The following is a 25362-nucleotide window of genomic DNA, read 5'->3' as shown; positions in this document are numbered from 1 at the left end:
TTAGGCTTGACAGTAAGCTATGCCTTTTCTGGATTAGAAACAGCTACCAGGGTAATTCCTTTACTTTCAGTCCTAAAACTGAAAACCTGCCTGTAAGCTAGTTTTGACATTGCATAATTAATTTATTGCTACATTTACAAAAAACTTCTCTAGGTCTACTTCTTTTGTTATAATCTGGAAAGTTCTTTAGAGGAAACTTGTTTCTTTTTTAATAGGATAGAAGTCATAGAAGTCAGTAGGGTTGTATCATAACTGAACTTGACCTCCTGCTTCCATGAGATTGCAGGGAAAGGAAGGGACCTTTATTATTATACAAATATGAATCCATATTTTTTTTTCACAATAACACAATTTAATATCCCAATCCAAAATTACTTTTTTTATCTTTGAGTCTTGTATCTCAGCATGTTAAGTAAACTGTAGTGAAATTAAATATAATGAACAGCTTGTTCAAAGCCTAAGTATTTTGCTATAATTTTTATCCATTTATATTTGCTGTCTTTTCTCATCTTCTTACCTTCACAGAATCACAGAATCACTTCATAAAAGAATTAAATGCTTCTAAATATAAAGAAGCTCAAGATACATTACTTCCATAATATGCAACTCTTAGAAATGTCAAGAGAAGAAATGTTAAATATTCGTTACAAGGACTGAGTTTACATTTGTCCCATTTAGGACCAGTAAAGCATAAAGGTAGCTAGAAGGAGGCAAGGAACATATTTTAATCCCTCAGTAAACACAAACATGGTCATGAATTAGACCTTATGAATGAATTAATGGTAAAGAGCCTTGGAACACATTATAATTTTCCACAGCCCTTTCAGAACTCCATTCCTTACACTGTTAATGAAAGACTTTCTGTAACACAGTATGGAAGATGATAATCCTGTTTTTACTGAATGCACCATCTGATATAAATATTTACTTAAAATGCCGGTACAGTGAAATGGGCTATTTCTTTTTTATCCTCCAGAAACATTGCATGACATTTTAATTAGGTAGATATACAGATGGATGCAAGGAAAAATTGATATTTGATTTTATTAAAATTAATTTAACACCATATAATTACCCTCCACATCAAACAAGAATGGGCTATTAATTTGGATAAGAAGACATTTACATAATAGAATTCCTTCCCAAGAAAATAAAACACCATGAAAATGCTCAAGTGAGTTATATAAACTACATAGATATGAATGTAAAACTGTAATTAAATTGAAATTATCATAAATCTGTTACATAATACAAGCATTATTGTTATGGTATAAATAAACTCACTAACAAATGCAGTTGGGCAACCAAGTATAGATGAACTCATATACCTTATAAAAAAGGCTCAGGGCATCCAATGCAGAGAGAGGCAGCTGCCTAAATCAGATGGACTACATCATCTCTGTTGGTATAGATTTTACTTCCCTTCACTGGCTGGATAGCAATTACAAATGCTTGATTTATGAAGACAGAACTCATAACCCATGTTAAACAAACGAAATTTAGATGAAAAAAAAACCTAAATCAGGCACCCTGCCTCTCATCAGGAGATCTGAGTACCCTGATAGGTTAAGATCTACAAGACAACATCAGAAAACATTTCCGCTTAAGAACATGCTTTCCTATAAGCTGAAAAAAGACACCCCCCCCCCCCCCGAAAAACAAATCAAAGGTAAAACCTAAACCCAAAACTTAAAAATAATCACACACACACACACACACACACACACACAAAACCTACAGAAAAAGTTTTCACCTATAGATGATGCAGACAGAGGCCAGATGTAGCCCAGTTATTCAAGTAGTTTCACCTAATGTTTTTGGACACGATGAGATTTCTTAGGATAGTTATGGCAATACTACTAAAAAAAAGTTATCTCACTAGCCCTCCAAGAAATGCATCATTTACCCTACTAACACATACATATGCCTTAGTGGCTCATTACATCATAAAGCGAATGCCTCTAAGAGTCAGAAAACTTACTGCCAGAAGATACTAATATTTTTTTTCTCCATGTATTTTATTACATGAAATTTAGTTTTTATTCCTTGGCATTTCAAGAGGGGTAAAACTCTGAATTTGTTAACTGAAGTTTAAAGCGTGAATTGATTTTTCTGTCTTCTTTTGAAGCTGAATTTCACAATAGTGCTGTGTAAACGCTGTCTCAATAGAGGGGGTTCTTGACGAGGGTGAATCTTTCATTTCAAAGGCTCTTGTAAGAAAGGGTATAACAGCCAACAACGTTGCCAGCTTGTAAAATTGTGCAGTATAACTCACATTTTTGTTGCATTCAGCAATTTTTTTCAGCACTTTATATCAGACACAGAAGAAATGGAAAATTAATTTTGAAAATTAGCCAATACTGAGTAATGCATGAAGATTCAGTCAAAATGTAGGAAGGTTATAACATACTAATATCTAATCTTTAAGTAATTCAATAACTAAAAAGATAACTTAGCAAATATCACATTATTTCTACTATGAGGTAATGTTGCAAGTTTCAGAAAACAACTTACAGTCTTTTGTTCTCAAAAAGCTCAATTACAAACGTATCTGGGATTGTGTATTAAGTATTTGTTTGCTTGGCTTGTTTGGAATTGACTGTGACATTGCACAGAGTGAAAGAATAGTGAGAGAGTGTCCTGCCTTCACTAAGTCCTCCTGTGTGAAATTATCTTATTCTGACTTCAGTTGTTCCACCAAACTAATTGCAGGTTGCTCATGAGAAATTGCAGGTGACAGAACTGGCAGTGATTCAGTTCTGGATTCCTTCAACATCCAGATATCCTGATGTGAATTAAAACCTAGCTAAGAAAACAGGCAAACAATATTTAGGAATTCCTTAGTTGACTTTTCTCTCACTTTCACGAAGAACCTCAAAATATCCTTTAGTTCCAGGAGAACTTACAGCACTTACACAATCCAAGCATCTGGAAAGCACTTTCATTTTTCAAGTAAATGTCCAAAACAATATTTCGTGACATAAGAGGCAGCAATTCATTTTCCTAGCTTCCTCAGCATTGTCAGGTTGTTTGCATTACTTCAGCAAAGGGGGAAGTTCTTTGCCTTCAGAAGTACTGAAGGCACTACTTCTGCCTACAGAAGGGGGATGCCTACAGAATCACTTCTGATAAATCTCCTCGTCACATATGAAGAATCCCAAAGCTGAATACTGATGATTGCAAACATTTAATTCCTATTCAAGATGCTCATGCAAAGCTGCATTGGGAAGGAAGCACTGCTCTTCAGAGCAACTCTGAAGTCTTTCTCTTTGGGAGTCATAGTTGACAGCACAGCTAAAAATTTACTTCAAATACAATGACAGGGAAGTAGTATGATGCCTTCTAGACATATTGATTTGGTCAACATGCACCAATGAATTGCATGCAGAATTTATCATCCATTTGTCAGTGCAAGGGAAGGGAGAACTATGAATATAAACTCTTCTCCATTTTTGTCCGTACACATGGTTTTCATCATCAAATCTGTGAAAGGGCATGTATCATAACATGCATTATATGAGGTATTTGGGTAACAGAGACACTTGCCACATCAAGTATCTGAGCTGCTAGTCAGTTGTATTGAATTGTTAATAGACTTTGCTTGGTCAATTGGCATGGTTAGTAATTATCAAAATCAAAATCAAATTCCCCACTCATTTGTTCTCAAGTGGGTGACTGTAACTGAAACAGCAGGTATTGCAGATTTTTGCCTGTATTCAGTTACCAAAATAACATTCATAAAGCCTAAGAAGTAGTCCTGTTGAATTTATCAAACTTGCTTGAATAAAAACTCAAATGAGTAGACCAATGGTTTGTAATTTTCACAGTAAAACTCTTTTTTTTGTAATAACTCTAAATCCTTGAAAATTAGTTAAATTCAATACAGGTAAGCTATGGATCAGATCACATGTGAAAAGTTATAGTATAGATGGCCACTTCTATGTAGCAGTTAGTATTAAATATTTTATTACTAAACCATTAGTCATAATCCACTGAGCTCATAACAAGTCCATCACAGAACACTGTTAGAGAAATTTGATTGTCAATAAATGCAAAATTGCAACTAGAAGTTTCAGGTATTTGAAAGCAATTCACATCATTGTTGAATAGATAGTGTGTCTCTCTCTCCTTGTGGGTAATAATATATATTTACTTTGATTTTATGAACAGTTTATTATGTATCTGAGAGAATAGACAATACTCATTAAAAAAAAAAAAAAAAAAACAATGCCCAAAGCCACAATTGTTCTTCTCAAAGAAAATTTATTTCTATTACCCACTTTGGCATTACACCTACCAAATATCCTGTTTTATTTAGCTGAAAGTCAATGTACACATCTTGACTGGGGAAAAAAAAAAAAAAAGGTAATGCAGATAAAATAGCTTATGAAAAACAAAAAAAAAGCGTAAATACGGCTTTTAAATCCTGGGCATTATTCTTCCGTAAACTCTCTCTGAACTGTGTACTGTACTCTTTGTTCATTTATTCTTCAAAATGACTGGATTTTGTAAGGAATAATTGTCTATGCTAGAAACTTTAAGATTAAATCCTTACACAATGTTGGCTTCTCATCAGTTTTAGATGTTTATAGGAAAGTAAGAAAGAAGTTTACATTTACAGTTTTAATCTTATTTGTTTGTCAGTATATATGTAAGGTTTGAATCACATCTCCCCATACTCTGAAAAATTAACTTGTTACATCTAAGGCCCATAACCATCTTAATCTAGTTTCAGTGAGTTAAACTTCTGACACTGACTTATTTTATACTGAGAGAAATAAGCTAATGCTCCTTACAGTTTGCTCTGCTTCTTCAAGGGTCCTGAACAGATCTCTTTTATACAAGATCCTTAAACTAAGCCTTATTCCAACTGGATGAGAAATATTTGGATGGGCTTTCAAACTCCTGACTGACAGCAGAATTTAGAGAGATACAGGAGTTCTGTAGCATCTGAAGTATGCTTCTCTTCCCCCCAAAATGAGCAATTTTCCACATTTCAATTCTCCCCATTTGTGCTTCACCTGTGGCTCAGATTGCTGTAGAAAACTTTCAAAGTAAATCAAAATCTTTCCGAAGGAAAAAACCAAAAAGTTGTTACAGGTGGCTTCTTAATTGAGGGTGGATTAAGTCTCCTTGATTTGATATGAACAATAACACATAAATTGGAAGAGTCTCTGTTTATTCATGTAATTAATGGTAATCCAAATTGACTTTGAGTTAGAAGGTTGAAATTAATTAACAATCCAAAATTTATTTGTTGGCTTAGCTAAAATTCAGATTTGCTCCTAGAAAGTATATGATGAATTCAGTTCTAAAAGACACTTGAAAATATTAAGATAATTCAAGCAAAATATTGAATCATGATTGATAAGTATAATGACATCTGGCCCTGTAAAGACTGGAGTTGAAAATGATACCTTTAGTGCCTTTGCACTGGAACAGTTAGGAAATTTACTTATATTTACATGAAAGCAAAAGTGTTTTTCTGAGCCATTTCTAAGCCAAACTTCTTCCGAACTTCTGGACAAAACCAAAGAGTCATTTAAACAAATGTATGTAGTAATGCACTAATTGTTATATTTTCCAGTCCTCTTTTACATCCACTTTCAGTCTTATCTGAGAGTATTAACTTTTTTTTTCTTTTCTTTTTTTTTTTTTTTTTCCCCTGGCATCTTGTTCCTCCTTTTTTTAAGTCACAAAAACATTTTTCCAAAAGAACTATGTTTCTTGCATTGAATCTTTTATACAAAATTGCAATTGCAGAATCATGTCTAATTAGCTAATGTGAAATCCCATGGAAGCATATGATATGTAAGTAAAATCTTTATTTGCAACAAAGGTATCATAGTGAAGATTGGACTTTTGATAATGAGATGTAAAAATGCAACTGTATATGTCTGGTAGCAAAGATTTAAATTACATATTGTAGTAATTGAAAAGCTTCTTACTTTATTTCATATCACATAAATAGTTATGTTAACCTCAGGTAGATCGATATATACATACTCATTTCATATCCAGCTAAGTCTTCCTCAAGAGTATTGCAAAGAAAATATATATAGACAAATTTAAAAAAAAAAATTCCATGTTTTGTTTATTTTGGCTGTTGGAAGAAAAAGGGAGAAGGTGAAGGACTGAGTGTTAAATTTTTGTATCAAGTGTGGTGTGATCCAAATAGTCTATGAAACAGCTGAGAAATTAGAAGCTGAAAAAAGTGGTTTATAATGGAAATGTTAAATGGACCTTAGCTTGATCATTATCATGTTGCTGCAACACGGGATATATTTCTGTAAGTTGGATTGCTATGTATGGCAGGTTCCTATAACCATAACACAAGGTATACTAATGGGCTAACTTCAACAGCTTGTTATGTAATGAATTACTAATCCATTATTTATAAAACTTTTAATTAATTCAATTCTAAAAAAAGGACAGATAATCATTAATTTTCATCAAATAATTTGCCATTGTCTGGCTCAGAATAAAGCTATAGTCAAGATAAAAGACAAAATTATTCTCACCTTCCATCATTAAAACAACCTTTCATAGAAGAACTAATGACTAAACCATAATAGTCCAGATTCTGACAGTGAGTAGCTCATGGCACAAAAAAGTCTAGGCATTTCATTTTGGCAGTATTTGTGGAAGACTGTTCACCTAGCACTGAAACAACAGATCCAATGCAGAAATTCTACACACAAAAGCTAATATACTCTCATACACTGATACATTCTTACAGACATGCTGATTTTTGTAGAAGTAAAATTAAATAAGAAAAAAAAAATCTTTAATCCTTTTAAATCATGTTGCAAAATGATATTTAGCTAAACATAAATCATATATAGGAAATTATATAAATAGCTCATTTAAAATGTTAAAATATATTGCTGTGTAGAGTTAAATAATTGTTTTCCTTCTTGGTAGATAGGTATACACCTATATATTTTTATATAAAATGATAGGTACAGACCTGGTCTACTGCATCTCGCTGTACATACATATCAGTGAGCTAGGCTGTGATTCTTTTCAGCACTATTTAGAAGATATGGCATTGATAGATGAACAGAAAAATTGCCATTTTGAGTTGACCTCATTCTTCTAGAACAAGTCTGCTTTAAGGACAGCTAGATGACTGTCCAAATTAGTCACTGTCAGAATGCAATAAGCTTTGAGAAGTTTGACTTAAGCTCCAAGACGCATATAAGTTATCTTTTTTAAAGCTGAGGAATTCCAGAATTAATCTTTATATTTTTTTTTAACTCTCAGAAAGTAGTATAGTATGTCTGTAAGTTGTCGGTAGTTATATCCTAAGGTTTTTATTCTCTTTTAGAGGGAATGTTTTAAGTTTAAAGAAAATAGGAAAACAATTTTGAAATAGAAAGCTGACTAAATAGACCCTTGTGAGCAAACATGAAAGAGTTCTTAATAGCAACAGAAAATCTGGAACTTCCCCTGAATCTTGAAAACTAAACTTTTAATATGTTAGAGAGCCAAATTCTATGTTGACTGTAAATCACTATTTTCCATGGAGAGCATTATTCACAAATGAATTTGAGACTTTTTAATTTAGACATAGAGAAGGGACTGAAGATTGAATCATCCACATCCCACATGAATTACTTCAGAAGGCAAATATGGCAACATTTTTGTTTCTAACCTAATGAGTATTAAAATATTTTTAGCAAACTAAAAATGGCTAAATGAAGGAAATGATAGACTATTTCAACTCTTTAGATTCTCAAAAGTAGGAAAACTAGGTTAATATTTTTTCAGAGAGATGAAAAACAATTTTGAATCTGACTTTTTCAAAAAGTCAGATTTTCTCAGTTTATGCATACTGAGGTCTAATTGTGATATGTGTTAACCAGTTTGTCATTTTTCAGTCACCAGAAATGTCCTCATGATGTGGGTCACTATCCCTAACCTGGTTCCCCATAGGTCAGTCTCAGAACCTCACTGAAGCAATAGCCACTCTGCCTTGCCCAGACATCAGCTTGTGGATCTTTCCCAGTCTTCCTTTTCATGTACAAACACTTTCACAGTTTTCCTCATCTCTCAAGGCAGAAAGGTAGACAAATAAGGACTAGGTACTTCCAAATTTATAACAAATTTTGACATTTAAAGCTTGGATGTGATATCTGGAAGTTTTCTCCTGACACCTGTTTCCTAGGATGGCATTAGACACTTGTATTTCAGTTGCTGAATCCCATTCTGTTCCTTTGTGAAAATTTAATCTTCGATTTGATATATATTTTAAGAAAATATGTTTTTATTCTTGTACAACAAGATCGTGTAAGGTAGTTTTATTTATATAATGCATTTTAAAACACATTCTGTATTTTAATTGATTTTTTATTTTTTATTTAAACCATAAGTAGAATATTTACCTTGTAATATGTAAAAAAAATTCTTTCTAAAGAAAAAAGGGACTCAAAATAGAAATAAATTATTAGAATCATTTATACAGATGTGTATAGCTCTTTCTTGGTTAAAAAGCCAATTTGCTGTATAGATGGTATGTGTTTCATATGTATTCGTTAATGGAGATGTTTTTGGCATAGCACAGAGATACGTAGCAGAAATATTGAAATTGATACATCTGAAAGATGAACGGAAATGTGTGTGTGAAAATACAAGAAAAACAGTAGCATGAGAATTAAAAGAATGGCCTGTATTGATAATCACGGACACCATTCATAGATGTCTAAAATAGGTCAGATAAAGCGTGCCCTGAAAAAATTTTTTTCTCATCTTTGATTATATGCAAAATATATGCTGAATAGCTCAGATATAAATGTACCTAAAATTAGGCAATATGAATCCCACTGTGTCTCATTCAAGGTAAAGCACAGTGACTGCAGGGGAGCATGAAATACAGTTTGGGCTCCCTTCATCCTTGCTTGTCTACTGAGACCCTGCCCCGTGAGGCCTGTTCCAGCATTGCTTCCTCTCAGATAAATAACCCACCTCTGATTAATTTCTTCCTGTCAGTCCCAGAGTTTGCTATTTCTGCACCTAAATGTTGTACTTGTGATTATGTTACCTAGGTCTTGTACCACCTCAGCCTTAAATAATATTACTGATATGGTCACCAAGGCACTGCTGGCCTTGCAAGACTGCTCCTGAAAAGTCCCCAGTACTGCTCTCCACCATGTGGGGATCCTGGTTGTCTCTTGCAGAACTACCCTTTAACCATTAGTGAAATCCAGCCAACCTCATGTTACTATCTGTATCTCGCTTCCTCCTAGTGGTCTTGCATGGTGTAGGGTGAGGTGGCCCAGATGCTTAAGCTTAAAACCACATCCGACTCCAAGTTTGAGTGAGGTGAGCCAGTTTCACAGTTGTAAGCCTTTAGGTGAAGCAGGAGACCTCCTGATGCCAGAAGTCAGCAGCTTCCGTTCTTCACTTTCGCCACAGGTTGTATTACTGTTATACTGGGGATGGGCAGTGCCCATGTCTCCACTGCAGCTGGGCTACAGGGGTCTTCAAGCTGTTGCATCTCTGAGAAGATCCTATTTCTCTTTCATGTTCTCTGATGATACTGTACAGCCTTCCTGTAACTTCTCCACTTAACAATGCAGCTCTTCAAAGACAGCACACAAAAGACATTCTGCAGGACGGAGCCCCATCTCTCCTGGCATTAAAGAGAGGCCCCAGGCACTCCCGGCAGCCTGGCATTGGCAGGGCTGCCTCCACCATCTGAAGCTCTGTCTGGGTCAAAACCTCTGGCCCAGCAGGGACAGTTGTTCGAACATCTGCTGGTTACTAGTTACGTCCAGCAGTTTTTCCTGATCTACTCAGTAGTTTCTCATGGTCTGTTCTGTTAGCTAAACCTCATGCCAGGGCCTGGTCATCTGCCTGCTTACCTTAGTAACATTAAGCCGAAAGTATGCCAGATTCATACACTTCTTGGTAAAATATTAATTAATAGCCTCAACAGTTTTGATTCATCTGCTATTTATTCCAGTAAAATTGTTCATTTGGTATTAATGTGAATATCACCTCATGGGCCTTGGGGTTTTCTTTCATTGCAGTTTAACTCATTTTTTAATTTACCTTCAATAGCTTTCACATTATTTTAATCATCAGCCTGTATACATATAATAAAGAAAATAAAATCTATTTAAAACCTGAAATGATCTGAGAGGTCAGTTCCTGAAAAATTATATTCAGGGGAACTGGAGACGATGATAAAAAATAATAACTTTGTAGTCTTCAAACTATTGTAGTTAATTTAGTGAACTTTTGTTTAATCACAGAGACTGGAACAGATAATTGGAATACGTATAGTTAGTTTTATTTAAACAGGAGTTACTTTTCTAGGTCTTTAAATGGTAATTGCTTTTACTTTTAGCCAATAAACATGATAAATACCTATATTGTACTCTTGGGCAATGACATCATATATATATAATTATACATGTGTATATCATATTTATCAATCAATGAGAATACTTCATGTTGACTGTTCCTGATAACTGAATGCTGGAGGCTGACATCTGAAGAAGGAAAAGCATAAGAATAAAAGAATTTTATTTATGATCAAAAAATTGTAATGCCACAGTAGAAAATTAATGCATTTCTGAAGAGACAATTATATTACAGCACTGAGTCAACTAACTGGCTAGCCTTAAATCTAATATTGTTACCAAATTCATCTTGGATACAGTAAATCAATTCAATATCCTGCTTCAATTATGTTACATTATACTGTTGGCTGGTACATATTTTTTACAAAATCCTCATGCAAAAATCTTTGTTAACTTTGATTTCAAGCTGCTAAACTACATGACCCTCAGACACAGACTACCACAAGTAGTGGAATAACAAGTATTATTAATTTATTGTTCCTTTTCACAATCATATCTATCTGTCCTTTGTCCTAAACCACTGAGATATTTTCACTTCTGTTCTAAGAAAAAAATAAAAAGTTCATGTGGAGTTTTTGACTTTTGCTAAATGATACAGAATCAGATTGTGATAATCATCAGGCCTCATTATTGTGAATAAATTACAGAAACTTAGTTGGTGAATACATCAGAGTTATATTAACAGAAATGGCTCCAGATGTACCTTGGATTAAGAGAGGCAGAGAAGATGACAGGAGGAGTAGCATGGCTGTGGTTTCTTTCACAATCTTTCACACAAACTCAGACTGCTTATCAAGTTTATCTAGATCACCTTCCTCTGTACGAATGCTTTGGCGCAAAGGGAATACCATGTCTGCACATTTCCCTGAGCTGGGAATTACTCTTCCATGAACTATAAAGCTTTTAAAAGCATGTTTCTTCCTCTTTCACTGTCCTCCAATGTAAAGGAGTGATGGTAGATGTGGGTAAAGATTTGGAGAAGAAACAAAGGTTGAGAAATGCAAGTTCCAGAAAATCACTGATGACATGCAAAATTTTGGCTGGTTTAAAATGTAATTAGTATGTATTGAATAAGCCCTGTGGATTAAAAGATTACGTCCTCCTTCCTATAGCACATTACTGTGTATTCTACAAAGTGAATCAATTCATATCTATTAGGCAGGTGATCTCTGACAATCCTACTTCAGAAAAAAGTCCCAATATGGGCTCCTGAAATTTTTCATCTCTTGGATATAGCACTGTCAATGCCGAAAAATGGTGATTTCTCCAGATGTATTGTTTAACTATGATAATGATTATAGGACAAGGGCAAGAATATCGCCTAGCTAATTTTTTACCTGTTACCACATTTTCGAAAGCTGAAGATCAGAGCACTGGAAACATTTACTCATCAAATAGGATTTTCTGCAACTCCATCTGTGAGCTCCCTTCAATGTGCTGAAAAGACTGATTTCGATTGCTTTTCTTTAAAAGCTTTTTGAGAAGGTGGACCTGGTTTTAAGGGTCCTTCAAGGTTGCACAAGAAAGGTCTTAGAGAGGTTGTACTATTGATTCTTCAGGAATCCAGCACTGTTTTCTCTTGTTTATCTCATACAGAGGTTTCTCAGTGTTAATCAGATGTGGACTTTTGTGATTGTTTAAAGATGGTAGTTTCACAGGGCTTCTCTTTCACCTAACAGGTCACTACATCAGCTTATAGATATTGACTCATAACATTCATATCACTCTGGGGCCAAAAGTAGCAGTCATCACGTAAGATAAGTATTAGAGATTTTTTGGTAGGACAATCCCTAAACTCTAAAATTCTTTCTGTCCTCCAGTCCAAAACACCCAGAATATGCTAAACTTGTGTATGTGCTACCCAGACTATCCTGAGGACAAGGATATATGCACAGAGAACTGGATGCTTTATATTTTCTTTTCTTTCTGGGTTTAAGGGAAGTTATTACATTTTTGTTTCGTTTGTAATATGTGACTGAAGCCTTTGAATTTTTTATACAATAAATATTTTTTTATGGAAACTAAAATCAGTAAATAAGTACCTATGATGGTGAAGTTCATTCCTCCTGAAAATAAAGTACAAACGTGTAGCTTAAATCTGTAAAGTATTCCCAGTAGGATTATGTTATGCCCAAGGCGTCATATACATTGAGCAATGATTGATTTTCTCCTGCTTCATTTTGCCAACTGTAAAACCAGTCAATCTTATAAAAGTGAGAGAGAAATACATAAAATAAATACAGAAACCAGGAATGAGAAAAGCTGGAAATATGAAAATGCATGTCAGATCAATGTTTAAGCAGAGTTTATGGAACCTTTCTCAACAGTATTTATGACTGTAAAGCGGTCTTAAAAGTTGTATGCTGTTTCTATATCTCTAAAATGTCTTTATTATTTATATAGCAATTCTACAGACAAGTCAACATCAGTACATTTTTGGGATGTATGACTCCCAAACATCAAACAAAGCTGCATTAGGAAGAAGGGTAATCGGCCATGTCAATAATATTTTATATAGCAACATATACCAATAAGGATAACAGTATTTTATCTGATCTATTTTGCAGGTTTAAATGCCCTTGGATGTTTGAGACAAGATTAGAAGTAAATACTGTCATGTTTAGTTTCATGAGCCTATGAAAATGAAATCAGATTTCAGCACAAATGCTCGTAAGTTAACAGTATCCAGTTCTAAAAAAATGTAGGAAGAACAGCAGCAAATTATTTGACATTGATATTTAGCATACCTGGTCCTGTTCTCTAAAGATCTTAAATAATGTCATTAAAGAAGAAGGAAAGACTGGCAGTTTATTTCAAAATTTAGTTTAGTTCTTGCACGTCAAAAGCAACAACCTACGTATTTAATTAAATTGCTTGAAAACATTTTGAAATAACAAATTGATTCTCTTCTATCCTAAGAAGTCTAGATAAAATTTCATCTATTATTATGTTGCTTAACCTTCATATATAGCAAAAGGATGATTTTCATTAGAAAAAAGCATAACAATATTCCCCATATTAATATATGTTCTCCACCAAAGTATTAGTGTAAGATAAAGCTTTTTGATATGAGTACACTTCTCTCTACACTGGCTTCTGGAAAGACATACTTTATTTGAGGTGAAGACTACAGTTTTAAAAGCCACCTTTTTTTTTTGTTTTTTTTTTAATAAAAAAATTTCATCCTTCCTATAGGATGGATGTACAAAGCTTACACTTTTATTCAGGACCTGTAATGGATTGCCCTGAACTAGGAGAAAAATTTGCTCTAATCCATAGCAACAGGGTAATAAATCAACTAGACTATCCAGCTGTAACATATAATGGCAGGAAACTAAAAATAATCTAGAATGCAGAAAGCTAATCTCAGAGTTGCCCAGGTAATGGAAAAATAATTTTTTATTGTTACATTTTTCCATCCTGCATGATTATGGAAACTATGCTGGGTGGCAGTACAAGAGAAAAAACTTGACTAGCCTATGCTAAAATAGATTTCTTGTCTACGCTTACACTTTCAGTTGGTGATGTTTTAGTTTGCAATGAAAACTGATCTGGAAGTGGGAGGTACTGCTTTTATAGTCTTTACAGTTCCTGTATCTTTTATCTTGGAGAGGTTCCTGAAGTGAATTATTGTGCTTCTGGATGACAGGAGGATGTTTGTTCTGGACTTCTTTCTGCTTTACCTCTGTGTTATGTACAGCATTTAAAAAACTCCTTAAACCCTAGAGGTGTATAAAGGTTCAGATAAAGCCTGAAATGTGTGTTGGACTTCATCACCTTTCCTCTCACATTTTCAAAAGTTTCTACTAATTCTGTTTACAATATCTTGAAATGTTGTACTCTTGCCCACTACACTCCATCCTTTCCCCTCACTATCATGAGGCCTTTGTATGTATAGGAGCCATCCTTCTGTCTTCATCAGTACTTTATTAGGTGTCTGCAGGGGAAAAATGACTCAGGTAGAATTTAATGATTTTTTCATGTTTTTTATCTCTCTCTCTCTCTATATATATATATCTCTCTCTTGACATTTTCCTTTAAAATATAGGGAAGAAACTCTTCAATAAAATGACCAACAAAAACCCCTAAAAATTAGTAGAGGTGAACCAATATTAATAGAATGATACATATTAATAAATTATAGCCTTGTTTTTTCAAATAAAATGTGAAATTTTAACGGCATTAATAGTCTCTTTGAATTCAATACAGAAATTGCATGTCATGAATAAGTGTTTCAAACATTAATGGGCAGGTGCAATCAAAAGCAGTGATTGCACTAACTTTAATAGATTTGTTACAGAAGCTGTGATTATTTTGTCAATAATCATAATAATTATAAAATCTACTGAAAATATACCCCATTTAAGTCACAATCTGTGGGTAAATGCCAGGATTGCTAGGGAAAAAAAAAAACAACCCTGCCACCTCTTCTATTGCATTAGAATAAAAAGAGTTAATTCACTGAGAAGTTGTAAAGAATATTCAATAATGCATTGAAATGCAAAATTTGTTTGGAAAAATATGTGAGATTATAAAGTTAGCCAGAGAATATGAACTTTTTTCATGATGTATTTATCTACTAATTTTCTGGCTATTTAAGTTGCAAAGTTTTTCATTTTCATGAAAACTGTGTGTCCAAATTTACAGAATTAAATTGCTTGGTAAGAGTGAGGACAAATTACATTAGATTTTCAAGGGATGCATGTTTCCAAACAATACATTTATTGGTTTGTACTTTTGTATGTTTCCTGATTTTTACACATAAGCTTCAGATTTTTGGGTTGTTACTTGAACAGAACTGAAGTCCTGAAGATTGTGAGATTGCCAGTCAAAATTAATGACAAAATTCAAAATGTGATTGATGAGAATATATTTTTTCAGATGTATATGAATTAGAAAAAAAAAAAATCCCATCAAAAAATTTTAGTTGCATTTACCTAATCTATAAAGTGGACCTCAGATGTCAGACTCTTTTATCTGAAATAGAAGACAACATACTTGAAAATTCTTCTGAATTACTCACTTGCAATATAATGATGACAAGAATTTCCAGAAAATATAGAACTTTTTTGAAAAATCATCTTATAAGTTTATCAGAAATATGTCTTCCATCCCTTCTCCCTCTTTTCATAGTTTCCTTCTCCAGTAGTACTTAACTCCTGGATTTCCACACTTTCTAATGTGAAATCCCATAACTAAATTTATAGCAGCTGGAAAAACCTCAGTCATGTGCTTGTGACCTCCAAAATGAGAGACAACAGAGAGAAACTGAAACAGGAGACATCACATATCAGAACATAAGCAAAACATCACATAAGCAGAACAAAATCTGTATTCAAAATGGAAATTAATAGCAGAATGGCATCACTGTAATTTTGTTCATCTTATTTTATAATTTTTCTATACAACTTTTCATTGAAATTGATAAATAACAGGAGTTATTGAAACTAAGTTATTAACATTTCTTTAAGTTTCTTAAAACTAAGGAAATAACTTAAAGGAGAGAATATTTGATGGTGATAGCAATTCTGCCATTCACAATTGGTGATAACGAACATACAGGAAGTTAAGGTCCTTTCTTTCTGGAGGAAGAAACTCATCCTTCTTTTGTGTTGCTTTATTTTGAATACTATTGAATTCATCCATGGAAACAGATAAACATCTGTAGTGTGATGTATAATGATTAATTTTGGAGATGTTGAGAATATGGGGGGGAGGGGCTGGGCATTCAAGCATTATTTGTCATCCTAATGTGAAGTTAGTTGTGGGAGATAGGGAATACAGAAAGAATTTGTCTCTGGCTTTTAGATCAAGGCTGGTGCAACTTGCAGTTGCCTTAAAAGAGAACTTTGCCTATAAGGAACAATGAGGAAATTTGGATAGCACTCCTCTACCTACTTAGTCATTTTAGACAACTACTGAACAATGCTAAATTCATTTGATAACTATAGACCAAAAATAGAATAAGTGTAGAGTGATTGAGGATTCCGTTGATTTTAACTTTGTAAACTCGACAATAAGATCCCTCAGGAAAATAGCCATGAGTTGCTGAAATTGCTTTAAATATTATCTTTCCATGGCTACTGTGTTTGTCACGACATCTGTACAAGGGGAAAAAACCCTTCTGGGCTAAGCAGATATACATTATCAGTAAATATATACGTGTGTGTATATATATATTTTTAATAGAAAATTGGAGAGGAGAAAAGAAAGGGAGAAACGTATGTGCCTTTCACAGTAGGAAGAGTGTTCAACTTTTGAATTTTTTAGGAAGAAATTAAAGGGGGGAAAAAAGATATGAAATATATCAAGTGGAAACCTTCCCCAGGAAAATAAGTACAAATACCTTCTCTTGGACTGGTAAGTCTTTCACGAGCTAGAGGTTGAATCTTACCAGGCCTCATGAGATTATTCTGCCTCCACTACTGTAGCCTGAAAGCTTTCTACCTAAGGGCTCACTGGATTTTTTTATTTTTTTTTAGATAGTGTTAATTTATATTGTACACTATGCTCCTGGCTGTTGTACTGACCTTTGAATTTGTGTCTTCTGGTAGAACATACGATCTGAAATCAGATTAAATAGTCAAGTTCTTGTAATTATTCTGGTTCTCAAGAGCTTGGGTCTTGAATTTTAATGTGTCTGACTTGGGGGAAGCAGGTATATGCTTTTGGGGCTTGGTCTTGCTTCAGTTCATGGTGCCTACAGAGAGAGAACACCTCTCATAAATAATGTGAGGGCCTTGCCTATGGGCAGCTCTGGCCCCATTGGAGGGTGCGGTATTGGCTTCTGCAAGAGATAAATGAGCTGCCAGAAATCTAAGCTTTTGAGAACATGTGGTGTATTATTGTTCCATTAGAATCTGGGAATAGAATCATCACAGATCCGTGATGATGTAACTTTTGTTACTGTTTGCTTCTTTCAGAATATTTTGTAAATGTAAATAAAGTGTTACATGTTATAACAAAACTGATTGGTTTGGTACTTTCAATGTTATTATATTTAAAATATCTTCAAATATACAAGGTCTAGGGATATCCAAGTGCATGAAAAAAATCTTTACATTGATTTAAAACCAAAATTACTAGACTACAATAGACTACATTGTACTGAGGAAAAAATTGTAAACACAATGGAATGTTACTGAAAATTCAGGAAGAGTCTAAGTAAAATAAAGAGAACAGCTTATGTTTTTTCAAATGAAATTCCATTTTTTAAAAATAGTTTAGGTTTTTGATTTTACCTCAATCTTTTTTTTAGTAACATGTTTTTTGCCATTCAAGATTATTCTTTACAAACAAAATGACGTTTTTAAGAAAACTTGTGAAACAAATGAACTGGTTTTTGTAAGCCATCATTTTTTTATTATCAATTACAAACAATGTCTCATATTCCTATAATGGGCATGTCCTTTTTCCAGGAATCCTCAAAGTTTACACATAATGTTGTTTGGAAAGTCTTCCACTTGTTTTTGCCAACTTCTTGTCTTTCTCACAAACATATTTTAGGTCTCATTCTTACAGCTACTTCTGACAAATACAGACTGGCAACAGTATTACGTTGCACTAGTCAATTTAGTTAGATGCCAGGCTGAATTTCTTCAGATCTGCTGTCATCTGCCTCTCCAAGCTCTCCAGAAAGAGATGCTTACATTGAGCAGAAAACAAACAACCAAAAAAACCAAAAAAACCAACCAAAACAAACAAACAAACAAAAAACCCCCCAAAAACCAAGTAAGCAAGCTTAGCCGCTATTGTAATAAAAGCTAGACGGTTTGTTTCTATAAATATTATATTCCTTGCAGTAAATTTTCAAATATGTTTTTTTAAAGAGATCTAGTGTCAAAATCTGAAACATAACAGCAAAGAAATACTTTACTGCAAGAAGCAGCATGAAAAATGCAGTAAATCTTGTAGGTTCTTTTCTGCTTTCTGGTACTCTCTTTTATAATGAATCTCTCTCTTCTTTTCCATTTCCATTCATCATAGCTCCATTTGTGAAGGTCTGCTCATGTGTTTAATTGGTTTTAGCAATCCATGGAACATCTGTGTCAGTTAGTCTCTGATTTTCTTTTAGGTGTTGGGCTATTTTTCCTCCCATTGTGTGATAATGATTTTGAGTAGTTTAAGCCAACAATCCAGTTTCACTCAGTTCTTCAGTGACTACTCTAATACAATTTTGGATAATTTTACCTCTAAGTTTCATCATATGAAACTGATATGATCATAAAAAACAAAGCATAAAAAGCAGGATGGATCCTGCTTTTAATAATCTTTCTAAGACAACTGTTGCTATGGAATGTGGTCTTCAAGAAGCTGGCTATATTTCTTCAAGGACGTTTGCAAGAAGCTAGCTATGAAATTTTACATGTATTGGCAATAAAAAGGTAACAGAAGATATTTTGCCCAAAGGTAGTGTCGTGGTTTTACCCCAGCCGGCAGCTGAGTACCACGCAGCCGCTCGTTCACTCCCCCCCGTCGGGATGGGAAAGAGAATCAGAAGAGTTAAAGTGAGAAAACTCGTGGGTTGAGATAAAGACAGTTTAATAGGTAAAGCAAAAGCCGCGTGCACAAGCAAAGCAAAGCAAGGAATTCATTCACCACTTCCCATGGGCAGGCAGGTGTTCAGCCATCTCCAGGAAAGCAGGGCTCTATCACGTGTAACGGTTACTTTGGAAGACAAACGCCATTGCTCCGAACGCCGCCGCCCCCCCTCTCTCTTCCCCCAAGCTCCTTATAAACTGAGCATGACATCATATAGTATGGAATACCCCTTTGGTCAGTTTGGGTCACCTGTCCTGTCTGTGTCTCCTCCCAACTTCTTGTCCACCCCCAGCCATCCCGCTGGCAGGGCAGTGCAAGAAGCAGAAAAGGCCTTGGCCCCGTGTAAACACTGCTCAACAATAAGTCCCTAGAACAAAAACATCTCTATATTATCAATGCTGTCTCCAGCACAAATCCAAAACGTATCCCCATGCTAGCTACTATGAAGAAAATCAATCCTCTCAGCTGAAACCAGGACAGGTAGTAATGGTTGGGAGATGAAAGCCATAGCTCACACTTAATTGTGAATATGCCCAATTAAAGCTTTTTTTGAGAGAATTAGCTGCAATAAATTGTCACTGAGTAATGGCATATTATTCAGTGTCAGTGTGTATGTGAGCTTTATGAGTCATCATTTGATTACCTATCTTTTTAGAGTTTACTAAAATGCTCCTGTTATTCTGTCCTGGTTCTGGCAAGGACAGAGTTAATTTCCCAAGGCGCCAGGACAGGTGAGCCAAGCTGGCCGGGGGCTATTCCATACCATGTGACGTCATGCTCCCCATAAAAAGGGGGCTAGTCGGGCAGGGGAGGGGCAGCGCAGTTTCGGCTCGGTTCCGGGACAGGTTGAGTGTCTGGTCGGTGGGTCGTTGGTTCGGTAAATCGTTCTCTGTTATCACCCATTGTTACTATCTGTTATCAGCACTGTTGTTGATTGTTTTTCCCTCTCCCTTGCTGTCCCAGTAAACTGCCCTTATTCCAACCCTCGAGACTTTGCCGTTGGTTTTTTCCCGTTCTCCTCCCCGTCCCGCTGGGGAAGGAGTGAGTGAGCGGCCGCGTGGCGCTCAGCTTCCGGCTGGGCCTAAACTACGTCATATTCCTATTTAGTCTTCATGTTTATAGACATTCTTTCTTGCTAAATCTTCCCTTCTGGTCCAGTCAACACCCATACATTGCAGAAATTCTATGTCCTAGCTAGCCACTGTCTTCCTGATGCTTCCCCTCCACTCCTAATTTTGAGAGGCAGCTGATTATCTCCTTATGCCATAAATTACATTTCATTGTGTTTTGCACCCACTTTGTTCATTTAAAACAATATCTTTCTTCTTATTTTCATTTTAGAGAACATAGACACTGCTCTGAACTTTGAAATGAATCTTGCAACTTGCTTTGAAAATATTCTGAATACCCAAATTCTAGGAAAAAAAAAAAAAGATCAATTTAACCTTTTCATCTCAAAAGGGCTATATTGATCCGCATTAAGTGGATAAATTGTAGTTAACAGATGTGGGATGCTGGACTTGTCCAGGCTTGTTGGTGCCGAATACAGGGCCATTATGAGCCAGCAGAAGGGGCCCTGGGGGAGTCCAGCTTGGGCAAGAGCAGGGATTGAGTAACTTGCTTATCTTGTACTGATAAGCACTGGACCTGAACAGGGGCAGGAGATGAGCAATTTGTTCATCTTAACAGATGCGGCTCAATCAACTAAGTGATGCCTGGGGAGAGGGGGAGCCTCACAGCTCCACGTTACTTTGGTAAAACTAAACAGACCACCGCACCTCTGTACTGAGTGCCTTTGTTCTCTGCCACTTCACCCCCCCAGCCCCGATCAACTGCACAACAAGCCTTGTTAAGGGCCAGTCGGCACACAGTACCTGACTTAGTCCCACCTCACCAAAAGTATAAATCTGGCATTTAGAATCCTCTTTTTTGAGGACGAGAACTCCAACTATCTGGATGGGTCGACGGGCCTGGACCTCTCTCCTCCTCAAGCAGGGACACCTCTTTGGTAAGACTTGCGCCTCTGATTATGTTGGATGTTACCCCGGGAAAAAACTATCATTAACAAAAAGCGCTGAACTATTAGCTTGAGCTCAAAATTGTTGCAGTAAGTGCATTTATCAACTGCAATTCCGAACTTTTTATATCTGTTGCCTCAATAAATTACCTAATTTTTTTCAACTTTGCGAAAGTGTTTCAGTGAAAGTCCTTGGTGGGGCTCTGACAGGCAAATGTTGACTCTGATAAATGGCTACATAATCCTTTAGACATAAACCCTTGACCAAGTCTGGGACTAAGACTGGACCTAGCTGCACCTAGGCTCCTCTCTGAGAAGGAGTTTAGAAAGCAAGGGGGTCCTTTCTGAACCTTGTGACTCAACGGGATGGCCTCCCTCAGCCACACATCAGACTTGTACCCTTTTACACGACAAGAGATAATTTATTTTTTCTTAATTTCTTGTCTACCAACCAGGGATGGCATAGTATTCTCTGAGGAGTGGAACAAGGATATACATTTTGGTCTCAATCTTCTTTGTGTTATTTACTGGGAGAAATAAAATATAGCATCAACTTCATGATTACTTTCTTTACATGTCTCAGTAGGGCTCACAGCTATATCAAAAGAAAGAAATGTTGCCCAAAAAATCTAACTTCTGATTCCTTTACCTTTTTTTAATTAGGAAATTTATTTAAGACTTAAATAATCATGGTATATAAATTACTTTAAAAACACTAATAAAAAAACAACCAACCATACAAAAAATTTGGGTTATGCCATATTACAATGATCATTCCACTGTTAAAACCACAGGGAAATAGTTCATGTTCACTAAAGTAATGCTATGGAAAGTAAAAATTTAGAGCAACAGAAAATTAGTAATTAGTTACTATTATATGCTGTTTCTAATCTGACCAACAAGTAGATAGAAAGGAAAAAAAAAAAAAAAAAAAGACAAAACTGTAGATATAATGATATTCTGGGAAGCAAGTATGGTCTGCTTGTAATGTAGCTGAATAATTGTCTTTAATTGTCTTTTCCATTGTGAGTTTCTAATTTCGAGAAACAATATACAATGATTTTGAACAATGATATGTTCCATTTGTTCTGTTCCTCTGTTCTTCAATCAATGTCTTCAAGAAGCTATTGGGAAGTCTTCCTATTTTAATCACTACATTTTCAAATAAATTCTTGAATAAGCAAAGAATGGATTTGATAAGGATGACAATGCCATACAGAAGGATGAATTCTGTCAGATCAGTTCCTAGTGAGACTGCTTTACCAAGTTTGTGAATATTAATTTATCTAGAACTCTTGGTGACTGCCACTGTGAGAGTTTTATAGTCATTTAGAGAATGGATGGGGAAATAGAAAATATTATCTATTAATAAATCAAGAGAACTCCCAACAGTTACAATATATGCTTAGTAATAATTCTTGAAACAGTTCTAATGAAGAGTGAGCATGATTATTTGTTCCTCAAAAAAGTGTTATGATGAAGGCAAAAGTTGTAGTGTAATTTTGTTTTGTTGGGCTAAAATAATTTAATACATATCAAAACTGAACAAGCTTCAACAAATGTCTTATTGCTTACACACCAATGGCTGGTTTAATTATGGAAATATCCTCAAACTCTATGAAACTGACTACAGCTTAAAATAGACTGATAATCTGTAATATTTATGTGGAAGCTGTAAACATTTCTCATATATTCTTCCTTTTCCCTCTTTAGTTAAACCAGAATTCATATATATTTTGAGAAAATTATCTGTTTCAGATTTGGTGAAAAATAAACAAAATTAACATATATTTGTCAGGATACTGAAGAAGAGATTGCTAGTAGTAAGCACATGTTTAGACAATCAATTCATCTTTAAGAAGAATGAGTTCATAAATTTTGCTGGTGTCTGTATCTTGCATAAATCATTAGCTTACATAAGCAGTGAGGAATTTATTCAGGTGCCCACACATAGGATCTAGTACTACTGATGATGTCCTAAGACATTCTCCTAGGTCTCCAGCTGCCACTTCAAAAAGGCATGAGTTTTCTGTATGTCCTTTATTATGTGTTACTTTGCGGCATCCAAACAGGTACCTGTGCTCTAGCTGTCCACCTTAGCCTCCCTTGTGGCTTCAAATTCAGCTTCCTAGAAGGTTTGTGGAGTTTTCTGAGAGCTTCCCACGTGGCCAGTGAATCTGACACAAGACCTACAGGATACTCACAACATTCTGGAGCGGCAGCTATAAGCTGGGTGAGATACTGTAGGGCACCTAAAATGACCCCAGAAAACATTGTTTAGGAAACTGAATCAAGTCCCACTTCCCTATTGCATGGACATCCACAAGACCTAAAAGATATCACCATGAAGATATCTATGTTTAGATGTTATCATCTCAAATGTTCAAGTACTGAAGCTTGAAGCTGACTTAGTTGTATATCACATTATGTGCCAGACTGTGAAGATACAAACTGACATTTCTTTGTTCTAGCAAAGCTCCAGTCCTTCCAGCAGGGAGGAAAAGGCTCACCTTACTGCATTGTCTTGTACTAATGACTGTCCTCATGCCCTGCCAAGAGCTCTCCCACAACAGTTTTATTTCTTAATAAGAAAAATTGATTCTATGAAGTTATAGCTCCTAGTTGGAAAAAAATATCCTTTCCATAGATACTTTGAATATTTTTTGCACATATTAGAAAATAATTGTAACTTTCTATTAAGTTCTTTAGAATGGCTAAAATTCATGCACTTGCTTTCAAAATTTGTGAGCCAAGATTTTCTTGTTAGGGAATAACCTTAATTCTATCAATTTCCATCCATGCTATGATGGGCTGTTGCTAAAGTTGTCACTGAAATCACTTTTCTCTGATACAGAGTTCCAAATGTGTTTTGCAAGAACTGATCAGGAAATTGATTTTTATGAGGTTTTTTGTTTGTTTGTTTTCTAGAAAAATAATATTCTAATTTAGAATGACATGGCAAACTCAAGAATTCAATACTGAAAATCCTCAGTATTTAATTATGAAAGGTTTATTTATAAACACAATTGCATTTGTAGGACGTGCTATATAACAGCAGTAAATTGAACCCAACAATTCAGTTGAATTTGTTGGTAGTAGTGGTGGGATGCAACAACATTGCAGTGCTAACAATTGTATCATCAGTATTGCATGAAAACCAGAGATTTTTCTGTCTCTTTCTGGATTTGGAGACAATTGATTTCCCAAGCAGTGTAAATTACACAACCCAAGTGTTTGGAATGCCATGGATGATATGCAAAAGACATGAATGTCATGGAAATGTGCTTTTCAAGCCAGGCTTCCTGTGGCTTTTAGAGCAGTCCAGTTTCAGCTAAGCTTCCAGCTTTGTGTGCTTTCCAAGGTCCCTCCTTCCTTAGCAATCTCTACAAGAACAGAAAGGGCAGGAATAGACTGCAGAAACTGCAGTTCTGTGTTCTGCATTCACAAAAACTGAGAAATGGCAGAAGGTTCCAAGTACTTCATATTTTTTTTCATATTTTTTTTGTTGGTTTGTTTGTTTGGGTTTGTTTTTCCTTGGAAAATTTCAAGTATTCATAATTGACAAGAAAGAAAAGTTGTTTCATGCTATTGAAAATGATGCTGGCTAACTTTAGAAGTGACTAAAAAGGTTCACATAAGGTTAAAAGTTCTTGCTTATCCCCTCTATTTTCAGAGAGAACTTGTCTTTGAGCTTGTGTATGGCAGAAGTTGGTAGGCTGTCTTTTTCAGGAAAGTTTCCCAACACGGCTTTTGGGAGTAATTCCAACTAAAGGAATGACATTCAAAAATTGGCAAATTCTCACTGGCCTTATATACATAATACTTTAAATAGAGCTAATTCTGAGTGAAATTACTGGAAGCCAAAGGATTTTGCATATCAAAAGTTTAAGACTTTTCTTGACTTGGAGGAATATATAGTTTGTCCTAGAGGGAAGACCTTTAATCCATACTGTTAAGCATACCATGCTTTTGACTGTTTAAAACTATACATGGAAGCCATAGAAAGGCATAGCATAATGAATTTAAAACCCGTAATTTGGACATAGTTCCTTTTCAAGACAGGGATGCAAACTGACTATATAATTCAGACCTCTGCTTCCTCTACATTGCCCAAATTTTTAACAGTATAAAGGACACCCTGTGTACATTTTTCAATGCAAATCCTCATGTGGCTGCTGGTATCCTACCCTTTCACTGACATATTGTTCTAGTTTTGCCAGTAAAATCTCTAAAAAGAGGTGGTGTTTATCCTTTCTTGATAAAATGTCAAGCATACTGGGTGCACTTACATGTTGAGGTAAAGATTTCTATCCAAGTTCCTTCTTCTGCAATCATTATTTTGTCTTCAGTTCTAGCACTGCATCCAATCAAAAGGCAGACACCTGGTTTTCAGCTTCTCTTCATCTAGCTTATAACTACTCTGAAATAATTTGC

Source organism: Balearica regulorum, chromosome 3, assembly GCF_011004875.1.
Source record: "Balearica regulorum gibbericeps isolate bBalReg1 chromosome 3, bBalReg1.pri, whole genome shotgun sequence".
NCBI classification, from domain to species: domain Eukaryota; kingdom Metazoa; phylum Chordata; class Aves; order Gruiformes; family Gruidae; genus Balearica; species Balearica regulorum.
This window is presented reverse-complemented; position numbering follows the sequence as displayed.